Source organism: Schistocerca nitens, chromosome 2 (genome assembly GCF_023898315.1).
Source record: "Schistocerca nitens isolate TAMUIC-IGC-003100 chromosome 2, iqSchNite1.1, whole genome shotgun sequence".
Classification (NCBI taxonomy): Eukaryota; Metazoa; Arthropoda; class Insecta; order Orthoptera; family Acrididae; genus Schistocerca; species Schistocerca nitens.
Window position 1 is genome coordinate 966,942,827 of NC_064615.1, and position 5,580 is coordinate 966,948,406.

A 5,580-nucleotide genomic window follows, 5' to 3' on the forward strand; every position below is an offset into this window, starting at 1 on the left:
GAGCAACAGGAGTCAACCCACGACATCGGTCTGGCCGGTGCGAGCTGCGACGCCGTGAGACGGGAGATCGGCGCGCCTTCCTGCGTCCGTTGAAGCGGCTGGCAGCGGACGGTTCGGGAGAGCGTTTTGGGGGTGCTGCGACAGGTCTTCGCCAGACATCGCAGTTTATTAGAAGTTAAGTGATTCGTGATATGTTGTTTCATTTACTTGTTAAATTTCTACTTGTTTTCTTGGTCAGTCTCTCGTCCCCAGCTTGCTCGTCTGTCGTCCGCATTTGTTAGGCAGTTAGTGTCTGTCTGTCTGCCGTACGTTAATAGCTGCCTCTGTTATGTTTGTTGGATTCGGTTTTGACGAATTTATTGCTTGAAGTGTAACGGCCGAATTCCTGAAATATGTTTTTTTTTTAAGTTGCACCTTCGGTGGCAAGTTAATTTTTTTTATGTTAGTGTTTTGTACCATTTCCATCCCTCCTACGGGGTGCATAGTTTATGTGCTTGTTTGATTTGCTAAAAATTTTTAGTTTAAAGTAATCTGGTGTGTTGCAGATTTGCACCAGTGTTGTCTTTCAGAGGTTGTTGTGAGTGGTCGTGACTACGGCAGTGTCAAAAGGGAGCGGCAAGGTTCTCAGCCCGAAAGCTCATACTGTAAAAATGTGTTCTTTCTGCCTCTGAATAAATTGTATCTTGGCATTTAGAGGTTGCTTTCTGATTATAATTTTAAATCTCTTTAAAGAAAAAGAGCTTTTAGGAATAAAATTTCCATTTGTTGAAAAAAATTTAATTTGTTTTCATCAGTTACCCACTGGCAACTATTTCCACGCTCACATAGTGTGATTAAATGTGTTAATGTTCTTGATAAATCGCTAGTAAATAAAGTAAATTTTTGCAAGTAAATTCACGGTTCAGCTTCGTTGTTGTTACGATTCGTCATCACTAGATGTAAGGTAAAAACATACTGGCAGTTTAAGTCTCAGGGTGACTAGCGTCCTGGTAATAGTGTTTCTTTCCATCGTTTTTCTAAAAGATTCTGTGATCTTATTTACTGAAGGAAAGTATGTTCTTTAACATTCGATGTTACTCACTTATAAGAGTGTCAGTGAGTTGTCATTGCCAATAATTTACAAATTAAGCATGACACACTCAGATGCAATGAAAAAGAATTAATAAGTAACTTACTTTCAGCCATCTGTAAAGTATAAAGAAAATTTACAAGCTAGTTATTTTAGGAGAGTTCTTTTCCAAAGAGGAACATCTTATGTAGACGACATGTATTCTTGTACTGGAGCAGGCACGCACTTGCTGCTGCTTTTTCTCGTTGTTTGAAGTACAAAGGAAGAACTTAATTTTTCTCATAGTGCACTGTAATTTTTCGTACAAATTAGTACTTCGCACAACCAGCACACATTTACCATTGGAGAAGCTTATTCTTAAGCATTTTTCTGAATACATAATTACGTGAATGACGAGTATGAACATGACAGGTTCTCAGTTCCAGTGGCAATGGTTTCCAAAATCTAATGAATGTACCAGTTGAAAATATTAATTCGTAGTCAAGAATGGCTACCAGGCTCAACAATACTCCACATATACATTCTTTTTAGGTTTCGAAAGATTATTATAGTATTATAACGCTTTTTACTCTGGTGTGTATGGTCCTGAAATGAATGAATAGGTCAATTAAAATGAAGTCAATAAATAGGTCAAAGCGAATAAGACGAGAGAAGATATGGAAATCGTGAGACTGTAGACTTACTGTAGTGATATTTCTCTGTAAACAGAAGACGCATGACCGTTTGACGGGAGGCTCGCCACTCTCAGACTCGATACGACCACAAAAGTCAATAGAAGTCCCTGACGTACGTCGTAGTGACGTCACGGGGAAGTTTCACCAGGACGAATCTAGCGTCTCCCTAGGAAGTGCACGTACCATCTACTGACGCCAGGTTGACTGAATCTTCGTGGCTGGCCGCGGTGGTCTAGCGGTTCTGGCGCTGCAGTCCGGAACCGCGGGACTGCTACGGTCGCAGGTTCGAATCCTGCCTCGGGCATGGGTGTGTGTGATGTCCTTAGGTTAGTTAGGTTTAAGTAGTTCTAAGTTCTAGGGGACTTATGACCTAAGATGTTGAGTCCCATAGTGCTCAGAGCCATTTGAACCATTTGAATCTTCGTGTCGGCAGGCAGTTGGCCGGTGAACTAGAATAACGGAGGAGCAACCTAGGGGCGCCGCGAGCACACAGCAGGGGCAGCCAGCAACTGAGAGATATCCTGGCCCTTTCTCTCTTTGACTCGCGCAGCTGTGTACTGAGACGGCACACTGATGTAAGCTATGAATGTTACTTTCCGATAAGGCTCTTTATTGAAGTGACGGTTATATGCAAGCTTGAGTGTCACGTGTGGTTGCCAGTGGGAATTAGCCCGCAAGAAACAGCGGAATGGAATGTGTCTGTTAGTCGGTGTTACTACTAAAGGTCATACAGAGTGTTTGGTACTGCTGTGGAGAACAGTTGTGTGTACCTGGGAGACGATTATGTGTGTCTGTGTGTTTATGGGGGGGGGGGGGGGGGGTAGACTTCAGGCATTTGGTTCATTTATGCTGGTGTGTTTCTTATATGTGGCCACGGCCAGGGTGGTGGTGGTGGTGGTGGTGGTGGTGGTGGTGGTGGCGGTGGCGGTGGTAAGTTCCTAAGGGACCACTGCGGGGGTCATCGGTCCCTGGGCTTACACACTACTTAATCTGACTTAAACTAACTTATGCTAAGGACAACACACACACCCATGCCCGAGGGAGGAATCGAACCTCCGGCGGGAGGGGCCGTGAAATCACTGACATGGCGCCTCTAACCGCGTGGCCACTCCGCGCGGCTCCATAGCTGCCACCAACAACAGTAAGCACGTGCAAGGACATATAAATGGCAGCAACACCTGCGCTACTGAACATCACCAATCGACTCCAAACAAGAACTGCAAAGGCCGAGAGGGTATGTCTCGTCAGTTTTGCTACCGAGGGCACTGCACTTTAGTACGCGTCTGCCGACAACAGATGCACCCGTGGCCAAATTAAACAGGGCGAAAGTTACGATTCGTTCTGGCTGTTAGCGTCTGGTGTCTTGGTTCAGAGGTTGGGGTACCTAGAGTGGAGGCAGTTCTGCGAAAGGGCTGGACGGTCTAGTGTTCCTGCGCTGCGAAGAAGCCGTGGCGAGAAATTCAAAGTAATGGCTCAACCAGCCTTTGGGGCAAATCGCCATGTTGAGAATTATTGTAAATAATTTGAAACATCCCCTTAGAAAAATTAATGAATTACTGTGCTGATAAACCTCTTACATTATTTGATTTTCAAACAGCTGAGCAGAACTGAACGTACTCAGACATTTCGCTCTTTACCTGTTGTGATCAACACTAAACTGACACACAATATTTTTAGCGCAGCGCAATCTGACTTTGAAAAACCCCTACAAAAGAATGGCTCTGACTAACAATAACCTATACTTTTCATGAATCACTTACCTCACAAATATCTTCGTTACTCGAACTACTGCAATACAGCGAGCGCCACTACTGCCAGCTAAATAAAAGATTCAAACTACTGAAGGCACTAACTACTGATAGGCATAGTTAGCAAATGAAAGATTTTGATAGAGAACAAACAATGTATTTACCTTAATAGTCATAATATATATAGCAGTTCATGACATCCAGTCTTACAAATTTACTCTCTCTGATGGACACACGTCCAGATCATCCGCTCTCAAAACTCCGCCATCTCTCTCCCCACATCCACCACTGCTGGCGGCTCACCTCCAACTGCGTAACACTACGCGCTGTTAACATCCAGCTGCTGAACACTACAATAGCAAACAACAATGCAAACCAGCCACAGACTGCACACAGCAGAGCCAGTGATTTTCATACCGAGCGCTACGTGGCGTTACCAATAAAAAAACCTAAACAGCCTACTTACAAATTCAACCAAGGTTCGGAAATTTGCCCCGTCCCTACGGGACAAAGTCATCTGATACAGTGATCTCTCAATGCTGGAACATGTTTCCTCATTTGGTAAAACCTTCATTTTCCGGAGTAATTTTTGTCATTTCAAGAAAAGGCTGCATCACATAAAACCGAATGCCATCATTTCGAAATGGAATATGAAAAGACATAAAACTTCTGTTACAGGGCGAAAGTATGGAAAGTGTTCAAAGGCACAGCACTCTCCCCTGCTTGAAGTACATGTAGAGGGCTAAAACTGTAGGGGAAGATGCAGACTAGAATATATCCAATAAACAATTTATTACGTTGGGTATGGGTGTTTCTTTGAAATGGTCGTAATGGCATGTGGGAGAAAATACTGGTGAACTGTATCAGATTAGTCAAAAGTCTAGACAAAAAAAGAGAAAAAAGAGGAGAGAGAGCGAGATAGGAAAGCGGCGGATGTACTCCATCTGTAATGAAATGTTTGCATTATTAACACTCTAATTTTCCACACGCGACCTTAGAGACATGTACCCTTCGGTGTGTAATAACTGCTTTTGAACTTACGGCGGTGGTCATCTGACTTGCTGTGGTCTCCAAGAGACACCAAAAGCGCTGCATAATGTTCCTGATCCATGTCGGAGATTGGTCGAGATGGTTCCAACGAGTAGAATGCGAGCAGAATAAAAAGCACTCCGTCTTCAGGCCACAAGTGGCCCATCGGGACCATCCGACCGCCGTGTCATCCTCAGTTGAGGATGCGGATAGGAGGGGCGTGTGGTCAGCGCACCGCGCTCCCGGTCGTTACGACGGTTTTCTTGACCGGAGCCGCTACTATTCGGTCGAGTAGCTCCTCAATTGGCATCAGGAGGCTGAGTGCACCCCGAAAAATGGCAACAGCGCATGGCGGCTGGATGGTCACCCATCCAAGTGCCGGCCACGCCCGACAGCGCTTAACTTCGGTGATCTCACGGGAACCGGTGTATCCACTGCGGCAAGGCCGTTGCCCGAGCGGAATAACACGGTCCGTAAATACGCGGTCGGCATTGCGTGGGTGGAAACAGCGGTAGTGGTGGGGATTTGCTGGCAGGCGCTGCAGGGGGGAATGCCGAGAGCAGTAGGGGAAGTGATGTTCTAAACTGAAGCCTGTGCTCACATTTTTTGCAGACATTAAGTGGAGCCCATCCATTGCAGGATGATCATTCAAGAAGATCTACTGCCGCTTCTGCTTTGGTTAGTATCTCAAAATAGGTCCACTGAAAATGAAACAAAAGCAGCGTTTTATTTTACCCTGGCCTTTTTAACCATTTGTATCCTCGGAGAAGCGTTATGAATGGCAAATTATAAGTAAAACCTACATTTCTCTTGTTTCCCTGTTAACATTTGCTTCTTTTGCCAAAACATAGCAGAGTTTACACAATGTCATCCCACTAACATGTTGTGCAGATGCAGATGCGAGACAATTCTGAAACAATAGATTCTTAAGTTTATTTAGTGAGGAACTGAGGAAAATTAAGGTCGATAGCTTACAAAAAAGCACATCCTCGATGAGCCGGTGTGTTTCTGGCGCCAGGCGATATCGATTCTTACTTCCATCTTTGATCGTTGTCCCTGT

General features: G+C 44.7%; 1 pseudogene; it reads right to left on the reverse strand.

Moving 5' to 3' along the window:
• Nucleotides 1-4,856: 4,856 nt before the first annotated feature.
• On the reverse strand, nucleotides 4,857-4,973 carry LOC126237914 (5S ribosomal RNA; annotated as a pseudogene).
• Nucleotides 4,974-5,580: the final 607 nt, after the last annotated feature.